We start from the raw sequence: 11,417 nt of genomic DNA on the forward strand, positions 1-11,417 counted from the left end.
CCTTAATAATGTTCAAAAGTCATTATATATATATATATATATATATATATATATATATATATATATCTGTTCATGACATCCAGTCTTACAAATTTACCGTCTCTGATGGACACACGTCCAGATCATCCGCTCTCAAAACTCCGTCATTTCTCTCCCCACATCCACCACTGCTGGCGGCTCCAACTGCGCTGTTGACATCCAGCTGCCCAACACTACAATGGCAGACAACAATGCAAACTAGCCACCGACTGCACACAGCACAGCCAGTGATTTTCATACAGAGTGCTACGTGGCGTTACCAATAAGAAAACTTAAACATAGCCCTCATGCTCCCCACAAAAAATTGTTTTGGACACTGGCCAATACATATTTGTTAAAATTTTTTTCTCAATTATAATAACAAAGAAATCATATGCACACACTTATTGATACAATGTTGGTCAAAAGCTAAAATTTTCTCAGAGTCCATAAAGGCAGTCCTGATCATTCATCACAGTAAAATTACAGTTTCTTTTTGTCAAAGTCTGAGCAGTAAAAGACAATGCACACGGAAGTAGCGGATTTCAATGCAGTTTTGAAGAAGTAGTGTTGTCCTTCCAACAGAAAGACAGTGCTGACTCTTGACATGCAGACAGGTAATGGTCCACAACAGAGCTAACCCACAGCAGAGTCAGTCGAAGCTTTGAAGAATATTGGTAGGTAGGTCGTCACAGAGTAGACCCACTCTAGTCCTGGTAGAGATTATGGTAATGGTGGGCCACCAGAGGTGCAGACCCAGTGCAGTCCTTGTAGAGACGGCCATCAGCTATCTATTGCGACTGTGCAGGTGCACAATCACCATCGAAGAGTCTTGCGGAGAATATAGCAACCCATAAACCACCACTTGTGCACGCACAAAGTTTTTGGAACTGTCCTTAGAACCAGCAGTGCTGTTATCCAGTCCCTTGCTGAATTATCAACACACGTGCAAACACTAACAGTCCCTACTTCTCACATACTGTGCATATATTATGACCAACAGAAACGAGTGCAGTGAAATGATACTTAATTTGAAGAACTGGTGTCTATACAATTATAAATTTACAACATAAGAATACAATTACAAAGGTACAAAATACATCATTAAAGAACATAACAGTACAGATAACATTTGTAGTAACACAGGCTTTACAAAAGAATAGAAATAAAGTTATACATCAGTGTTACAGGAATTATGACATAAGTAAATATATAAAATAATGAGAATAGTTTTCGAAACATTAATTTCACACATGAGCATTGAAACAGAATAGAATAAATAATGTCTAAACATCTTTACAAATAAAATAATATAGTATTTCAAAAATTCTAGAACATAAATTTTATTAGCTAAACACATAAAGACAGGAAGAACACAAATACCCAAGAGTACACAAACACATAGTGGGATAACACAAGGAAAGGACAGGGTTTGTTTTACTGCAGTATTTTGCAAACAAAACTTTTTTTTCTTCTTGGAGATCTCCCTTCATTCATCATTATTCCCAAAAGGTCCTATCTATACCTGCTTTCGGTATTCTATTCATATTCCTTTCAAAATAATTATTTCTCAGTGTACAATACTCATTTAGGCCCAAATCTTTTTCATATAACTTCTCAATGCATTTCTTCCAATTCATCACAACTCGTTCTCTTATATAGCCTACCCCATCTTAAGCTAACTTAAATCTATTGAGCTCAGATGCCAAACTAAGGGACGAGGCAATGCAGCAGCACAAAACTATTGACACAAACAGCAATGACAAAAAAATGGAAATTGGCAAAGCAAGCGACAGTAAATCTAAATTACCAAGCAAATGCAACATTACAACTAATATGAGCCAATGTGCAGCAACAAGAAAAATAAATCAGTAGTAAAACTGGCTTAACACAGTAATACAAAGTGAAATTTAGTAGCACTATGCCTGGCAAACAGCAGCAGCAAATGCAATAACTTATATCTAAACATGACAAAGCTCAAGCAGAGAAAATATTACAGTAAAAATGGCCATGTTTAATACCTGTGTCACATCTTAACACTAGAGTGATGCATCACGATAACTTACTCTACCAAAAAATTTACCAAGTAGTTGAAAAGAAAATTATGTATGCAGTTACTGTTATTAATCCCTTTTTTCTGTTCTTTCCATTCCAAGTGCTCCTTTTTCGAAGAATGTGGATCATAAAATTATTATTTAATAGATCTGTTGGCAGAAAGTGTTCACATTAGCAGATGTACTTAATTTTATTTTATAAAACCAATGCTGCAACACAGCTGTAGACCAGATATTAAACAAAATCAGCAATCTCTCAACTAGAAAGACAATAGATGTAAAATGTTTCTCAACATTTCATTAGGCATTTTAGTAAATATTATAAATTACGAGCTCACCAGTATAATCACATGTTTTCAAGTTTGAGTGTGTCGTATTTGCGATGCTTTCTACAAAGAAATGTCAATAGCGAGGATAATGGCCTCCTTTTTTCTCCACCTGTGCCTCTGAAAGGCACACATTAATGGCTTTTTTCCAGGCGACTGTCGTGCAGCTGGGTGCCCACGACACATTACGTGAAGGTGGTCACTTAACTTTCTTACCAAAATATTTATGACACCAGTTTGCACTACAGTGACAGTCTCACATAAAATTTCACAGGTCGAAAATTTGCCTTACAAATGTGTAGAAACAAAATCCTTCAAATATAATAGTGTCCAAAAAATTTTCTTCGGCATTGTGATACATTCACGCATTTATACACATTCGTAACTTTAAAGTAAGATTCTTAGTTTCCATCATCCTTTTTTACAAGTCAGAGTCCCTAACCACTACTCCTTATTCCTTACCTTATTACACATATACATATTCATCAACACGTCTTCAATATTTCATCATAATAAATACATAGCATAATCAGATTCCTCATATAGCATCATCTCATTGATCATAAACATACCTCAACAGCGTAATACACATCGTCTTCGTAATAATATCATAAAACCTCAGCCAAATCTCAAAAATGTCGTAGCTTTCTGCAATAATGTCAAACCCTAAAAAAATTCTCTGCTAATTTCGATAGTGTCATCTACCTCAATCGTACTTTAAAAATCTTGATCCCATACCAAATATATCATTCAAAGCTCTCATAATATCACAATGGTTCCGAAAAATATATGAACAGTTCACAAAGTACAGACAAAATATAATTTCATAACTGTGAAGTTATCCAACTGTGTAATTACGTAAACATCTGTCACTGATGTAGTAAAATAAATGTTTGTCTCTCTCAGTTAAATGATCAGATAGCTGTGTAATTTATGTGTTAGAGAAATATGGTACCGATGTGTAAAGTTGTATAAGCAAATACCATATTTGCTAGGGCTCCTTGTGCTTGCCAAACACATGGTACACAAAGTAAGCGTGTACCCCCCTGAGGATTAATGTATCACAGAAAACCTTTGTATCATTGTAATTCAAAAATCTTTAAAAATAAATGTTTTAAGTACAAAATCAATCACTCAAATACTTGTACTGTAGTGCTAAACTGTGTGTCTTGTTGTAAGATAATCTCTGTCTCTACTTGACGGTAAAAATGTGCTAAGTGTAGTAATTATTGTCGTCCGTAAGCAAAGTTCTGTAGAAGTCAATGTACTTACCTCGCAATAAACAAAAGTGAAATGCTATGCGCATAGATATCGTAGTTATTACGTACAGTACCGTGATCAAGGATGTACTATACGGTAATGTATTGTTGTGCTACGAAAAAGGCTCTGTCATTGTAGCTGTACCACAAAAGTTACTACTAAAACATGTTTTACTTTCCAGAAGAATTCAGAAATCTGTGCAGATATAAAACAGATACACCGTAGAAGCAACAATGTAAATTGTGTCACATATTAGTAGCGTTGTGATATACTCGTGTAGCTGTCAAAGAAACCAAATACTAAGTCATCGGTAATCTCACATAAAGTACTTCAAATAAAGAATGTCATTTCAAGTAAACCAAAATGTTGCATTAAAATCACATTAACAGTATATGTTCTAAGTATGTAAGCCGTATATTCGTTACATAATCGTGCAACTAACAAGGAAGAATATACAAATAACAACACTGTGTCGTCTCTTCACTATAACAATGCATTTGTAATTACTTGTCTAAGTTCCCTAGGTTCTTGACTGGATAGTTTACTTTAAAACATAGTTGCATGTTAACAGCTTGTAAGTGTGACAACGAGTACTAGTAACGTGAAGTGAAAAATTTTATAGCAAAGACTAAGTTAAAAAACAGATTATCTCTCAATAAGCGGTTTACTATGTGAAATGTGGTGCAGTCCTTTACTCTTCATAGTACTCAGAGTTTCAACTTGAACGCAATTACCATGCGGTATACGTCGATAAGGAATACTGGAATTTTTCTCAAGGTTAGCTTATGTTATTTTTCTCTGAGTCAGCCGGCGCACGTGGCTGCCTGCGGTGCAAGTCATTGTCTGTTTCTTTTTTGGCGCGCGTCGTTGTTGGGATTTGGAGATCTAACTTCTACAAATTCATCTTGTCGAGAGGGCCGAGTCCTGTTTGAATCCCGCCAGTTTTGATGAAATTTAGGTCTGTCGTTATGATTATGTCGTCTGTCGTCATGTCGGTAGTTTCCATAGTTTCTTTATTGTCGGTCACGTGGTGGAGAATTTCTCCCTTAATCGTAACTGGGTGCTGGACCGTTGCGTCTATTCTGTCTCCCTTGATAATAATTATTTTGGTTCTCATATTGTCTGTTTCTCTGATTGTCTCTGTGATAGTCACTACCACGGAGAGGTGATCTTTCCCTGTAATTATTACTACTCTGCCAACGGTTGTCATCAGGGTGATGTCTGTTTTGGTCACGATTTGTGTTGTGAGAATAGCCTTGTCGTGTCCAGTTATTATTTCTTTCATCGCGGAATTGCGACGAACGTGACCTGTAATTGTTGTGTTCTTGTTTTCGCGTTCCGCGATTGTCAGTGTCAATTTCTAATTCTTGTAAGATACCCTGAAAAGCTTGAATGTCGTCTTTGCAACGTCCTGCCAAAATAATATGTCGTAAATGTTCAGGTAATTTGATTAAGCAAATGCGGATGAGTTCTGAGGGGCTGTATGGGTTTGACACATACTGATTCTTGTGCAACATGTCTTAAAATATTTTACAAGACTGGAGAATTCAGATTGTTCGAATTGTTTCATCATTATGATGTTACGTTTTACTCGGTCTGTGTAGCTTGAGACCAATATGCTGAGAGGAAGGCATGATAAAATTCTCCTTCACTGTGGCAATCGTGAATGACCGATCGCACTCTTACAGCTGGTTCGTTCTCTAAATAGCCACACATAAATTCTAATCTGTGCTCTAATGACCAGTTTGGAGGAAAACAATGACAGATTTGATGAAGCCACGCTTGTGGATTAATGTCGTTGCCGGAATTCTTAAATGTTTTGAATTTACGTGTAGTAATGAACAGCTTATAGTCAAAATCATCCTGTCGGCGAGTAGCATATCGGTCACTGTTACGTCGTGTCGGCGGTTCCATCTCAAAATTCGGTGCACCTTGCCAGTTTCTTTCATAATTTCCGAAATGCCCTGTGTTATTATTTTGTGGCATTTCGGTATTTCTAAGTCCCTCTTCCCGTGTTGGAGCGCGAGTGTCTTCTGAAATGTGTAATTTTTGTATTACTTGTGCCAACTGATCTTGTACTTCCCGGATTTCTCTTTTGTGTTCCATATTAATTTGATTCTGATTTCGTTTGAATTTCTTAATTTGTTCATACTCTTCTGTGTCAGTGGTAGCTACAGGTCTTGTGTCATTCAGATCATCATCTACCTTTGCAGATAAGTTAGTGAACTGATCCGAAAGTTCGGCTGCTTTCTCCGATAGTGTACTTATTTCCTCAGTGTGTTTTTCTGAACCAAGTTTCAGAATGTCCATTTGTGTTTAAATCGTATCTACTGTGTCCTTTAAGTTTTCCTGAGTTTTTGCAAGTTGCGCAACCGAATCGGTAGATGCAACTGAGTCAATTTTAACTTGCAAGGTCGCATGATTTTCGTGAACAGTAGTTTGCAGTTCTTTTATGGCTGCTTCGTGATTCTGTAATGTAGTCTCATGTCGCCAAAAAATAGGTTGAAAATGCTCACAAATTCGTGTTTTTACATCATTAAAGACTTTTTGACATTTCGATTCGATGTTATGTAACTCAGTAGTTAAATCTTCACGTGTTTGTTCAAGCGTGGTGCCTAACTTTTGAAGATTTAGTTCCATTGTATCTAACGTTTGAAGATTTTGTTCCATTGTGTCTAATTTTTGCTGTGTTTCTCTCTGATTTTGTTCCATTGCGTCTAACTTTTGAAGATTTTGTTCCATTGTGTCTAACTTTTGAAGCTTTTGTCCCATTTTTGCACTAATTGTAATAACAATGTATTGGTGTCTGAAACATGTTCCTCAGTGCTATTCGGCAGTGCATTTGAACCAGAAATATTCGCATTTTGAAAAGCAGAAAATGTGTCTTGACTTATTAGAGAAAACGGTGAGGGCCTAAAACCTGAATCTGCAGTATTTGCAAGATTGTGTCCTGTCATTTCGAATTCCTGAGGCGAGCTGTTGCCGACCGATCGATCGATAATGCTTCCCTATTCACTAATTGTTTCACTGTTTACACCATTATTTGCCGCCCGTTCATTTTCCCTATGCACAATTACCAAATTACTATGTTGAACATTAGTTAATTCATTACACGGTGGCGCTAACACACTCCTTTCGTCTTCACTGTAATTTCACAGTTTACTTTGGAGCCTAGTATTACGTTTTTCACACGCCATTATTGTCACAATATTTCACACGATAACACACAAAAGCACAATTTGAAGAGAAAAATAATGAAACACATTAAAAAAGCACTAAAAATAAAAAAAAAAATAGTTAATTGCAAGCACAGCTACAAAATACTTGGTGCAAGTCTACATGCATGCCACAACTGTTTTACTGGAGAACAATGAAAAACTACAACTACAAAGGAAATTCTCTCTATAATTACTCGCTAGCAATAAACAATAACTACACTAATTACACAAACTACAAGAAAAAATCAGAAGATTCCAGTGAGGTATCCTCGGCTAAGGGTCGACATATGAAACGTCCCCTTAGAAAAATTATACATGACTGTGGTTAAACTGACACACAATATTTTTAGCGCAACGCAATCTGACTTTTAATAATCCCTACAAAAGAATGGCCCTGACTAACAATAACCTATACCTTTCATGAATCACTTACCTCACAAAAATCTTCATTACTCGAACTACTGCAATACAGCGAGCGCCAATACTGCCAGCTACATAAAAGATTCTAACTACTGAAGTCACTGACTATTGATAGGCATAGTTAGCAAATGAAAGATTTTGATAGAGAACAAACAATGTATTTACCTTAATAGTGTTCCAAAGTCATTATATATATATATATATATATATATATATATATATATATATATATATATATATATATATATATATATATATCTGTTCATGACATCCAGTCTTACAAATTTACTGTCTCTGATGGACACACGTCCAGATCATCCGCTCTCAAAACTGCGCCATTTCTCTCCCCACATCCACCACTGCTGGCGGCTCACCTCCAACTGCGCAACGCTACGCGCTGTTCACATCCAGCTACCCAACACTACAATGGCAGACAACAAAGCAAACTAGTCACAGATTGCACACAGCACAGCCAGTGATTTTCATACAGAGCGCTACGTGGCGTTACGAGTAAGGAAAACCTAAACAGCCTACTTACACTGTTAGCAGAATATGGAATCGGTGGGTGCAGGACGGTAATACGGAACGCCATGCTGCATCCCAGCGGCCTCGTATCACTAGCAGTCGAGATGACAGGCATCTTATCCGCATGGCTGTAACGGATCGTGCAGCCACGTCTCGATCCCTGAGTCAACAGATGGGGACGTTTGCAAGACAACAACCATCTGCACTAACAGTTCGACGACGTTTGCAGCAGCATAGACTATCTGCTCGGAGACCATGGCTGCGGTTACCCTTGACGCTGCATCACACCTCAGCCTTCTTAGTATGCCCCATAAACAGTGTGTCATAGTGGTTAGTGCATCTGCGTTGTGAGCAGGACACCTTGGTTTCGAATTCTCACCTGTGTTCACATTTTCATTCGTCACTTCCGTCTGCATAGTTATATCAGTCACTTGATGTTCAGCAACTCATGTTTATTGATTTGTATCGAATGAACTCATGTTATAGGCGCTACAGTTTGGAATCGCGCGACTGCTACGGTCGCAGGTTCGAATCCTGCCTTGGGAAATAATGTGTTTGATGTTCTTAGGTTAGTTAGGTTTAAGTAGTTCTATGTTCTATGGGACTGATGACCTTAGAAGTTAAATCCCATAGTGCTCATTGCCATCTGAAGTTTTGAACTCATGTTCAGAATGTCTGCGTAAAGATTACAGAAGTCTTGAGGACCACAGTTTTTATTTTAAGTAAACAACAAATAATAAAATTAAAAAATGACTGTACCAAACGAGGTAAGGAGTTTCGTACACACGGTATAGCGCCGCGTACCAGTACCAACACCAGGTGACAAATGAGTGAGAACATACAACATTACGTACAAAGTAACAAATTTGGCCAATAGGTGGTGTAACACGTTGTATGCTACGTTATATTTTTTCACTCAGTTGTACCCTGATAATATGCCGTGTCGTATCCCTTGATATGTTTATTTTAATTGGTTCTTCTACGCTTTTTAGTTTTTTTGTTTAGTAATAACTTTAAAAAAAGCTGTGTTCTCGTGACTTTCGTAACCTTTCTGCAGATATTCTAAAGAATAGTTTACTCGAAACGCGTCAGTAAAGTTCAATTGCTGGACGTCAAGTGACTAAATGTTTCTCAAGCGACCATAACAGCTGTGTATAAAAAAAGGACCATATCTACGCCTCTTGGAAGCCTATATACACCACACCTCAAAATCGACCTTCACTTCCAATTCAGATATGATTTATGTCCTACTCTAACTTCGCAGCAGTTAAAAATAAAAAGTAAATCATTCCAGTACGCTGTACGTAAAAGGGTATTTGTTACTTGCGATTGACATGGGCCTCTGTTGATTTCTAAATTTGCAGCTTAACAGTATCACGATAATCACTGCATTACTTACCTATAAGCAAAAGCTATCAGCTGTTCCTCACATCATCAGCAGAAAATGAATAGTTGAAATTTTAATACTGTGTGCAACGTCTGAGGACAATACATGCGCACTCCGTGAGGAGAGATGACTTTGCGGGCATTAGCAGCTGGCGACCGGGTCTTCGAAGGTGTCACATACTATCCTGATGATCGCTAGTTATGTGAGAAACAGATCGAGTACTTTTTTTAAAAAATTGCAGGAGAAATCTATGACTACTTTGAAACATAATGAATCTTGTCAAAATGCATAAGACAAAGATTTCGCCAGATGCTGCTGTAACACACGGTCACTACATCTCCCCAGATTCAACCGACCCCTGAACGCATTTCAGATCAATTTCCATTTAATGAAATCACAGTTTACATACGTTGTCATTTGAAAGTTAATAGTTGTAAATTACTTTTAATAACATTCCCAATTCTTTAGATACTCTTTAAACTGTCCTCGACTCCTTCACCTAGTTTTTACCGACCTAGTTCTTTCCTCACCTACTTTTAATCGTCCCCTTAGTTAAATTAATATAATGGACAACTGAGTTACAGGAAACTAGCTGCACGAAGCGTCTTCTGGTGATCCAGACTAGGACTCCACTACGTACTGAAAGCGTAGGGTCACTCGCCTCTATAAGCCTGAGATTGAGAGTTAAACACTCATCAGATAGTTCGACCTAAAGTGTCTTTCTGGGCAGTAATGTCTCTAGCCCATTATCATTCTTCATTGGCATGCGAGCGCTACCTTAGCATCCCCATCTGATGCTGAAGATTTTGCAAGTTAATCCAGCCCAGCATTCAAAACTTTACTGGAACATTTTTTTAATTTATAAAAAAAGGTAGTTAGCTGAATTTTCCGCACTATAAACTGCGTAGGACACTTGGGTGCGACACTGCGATCATTAACAGTGGTCTGAAGACGTTACGACACGAGCACTGCGTCGATATGTAAAAAAAACTTCTGTGTGGTGAGTTTAAGTTTTCTGTTTGAGTCTCTATCACTCCGGCTTCAGGCCATAAGTTGCTCATTGGAACCATCCGGCTGCCGTGTCATCCTCAGCTGAGAACGTGGGTAGGAAGTGCGTGTGGTCGGCACACTGCTCTCCCGGTCGTTATGGTTGTTTTCTTTGACTGGGACCGCTACTACTCGGTCGAGTAGCTCCTCAGTTTTCATCGCGAGGCTAAGTGAACCCCGAAAAAATGGCAACAGCTCATGGCGGCCCGAATGGTCACCCATCCACGTGCCGGTCACGCCCGACGGTGCTTAACTTCGGTGATCTGACGGGAACCGGTGTATCCACTGCGGCAAGGCCGTTGCCTTTGAACCTCTATAACCTCGGGTATTGCCTGCATCATTCGGAGACAGAATGTTACATACAGAAACATACCTTGCGCTATGGTCAAACATACTCAGGCTTTAACTAAAAGACACTAAGATTAAGAAAAAAGGAAAATACAGACACACCACGAAGGAATTATCCAAATCGGACGGAAAACAATAGATGTGATGTACATGTACAGACAAACAAATGATTACAAGAATGAGATTTTCACTCTGCAGCGGAGTGTGCACTGATATGAAACTTCCTGGCAGATTAAAACTGTATGCCAGGCAAAGACTCGAACTCGGGACCTTTCGCGGGCATGTGCTCTCCCAACTGTTGGTAGAGCACTTGCCCGCGAAAGGCAAAGGTCCCGAGTCCGAGTTTCGGCGCGGTACACAGTTTTAATCTGCCAGGAAGTTTCAAATGATTACAATTTTACAAAAATTATAACATTTACTCAAGAGAAAGAGCTCCACAAATTGAGCAAGTTAGTATCAAGTTGGTACACATCTGGCCCTTATGCAGTGCTTATTCAGCTTAGCGTTGATTGACACAATTGTTGGATGTCCTCGTGAGGGACATCGTGCCTAATTCCGTCCAATTGGCGCGTTCGATCGTCAGAATCCTAAGTCGGTTGGAGGTGCCAACCCGAAATGCTCCAAACGTCATCAACTGGAGAGAGATTCGGCGACCTTACTGGCTAAGGTGGTGTCTGGTAAGCACGACGACAGGCAGTAAAAACTCCAAGCCGTGTGGGGTAGGGGATTATCCTGCCGAAATACAAGCCCAGGTTACCCTGCCATGAAGGGCAACAAAATGCAGCATAGAATTTCGTGGACGTATCGCTGAGTT

The 11,417-nt window shown here is 38.6% G+C and overlaps 1 pseudogene; it reads right to left on the reverse strand.

The window, feature by feature from the left end:
* Nucleotides 1–10,441: 10,441 nt before the first annotated feature.
* LOC124614406 lies at nt 10,442–10,559 on the reverse strand (annotated as a pseudogene).
* Nucleotides 10,560–11,417: the final 858 nt, after the last annotated feature.

The sequence above is a fragment of the Schistocerca americana genome, chromosome 4 (genome assembly GCF_021461395.2).
Source record: "Schistocerca americana isolate TAMUIC-IGC-003095 chromosome 4, iqSchAmer2.1, whole genome shotgun sequence".
NCBI classification, from domain to species: Eukaryota; Metazoa; Arthropoda; class Insecta; order Orthoptera; family Acrididae; genus Schistocerca; species Schistocerca americana.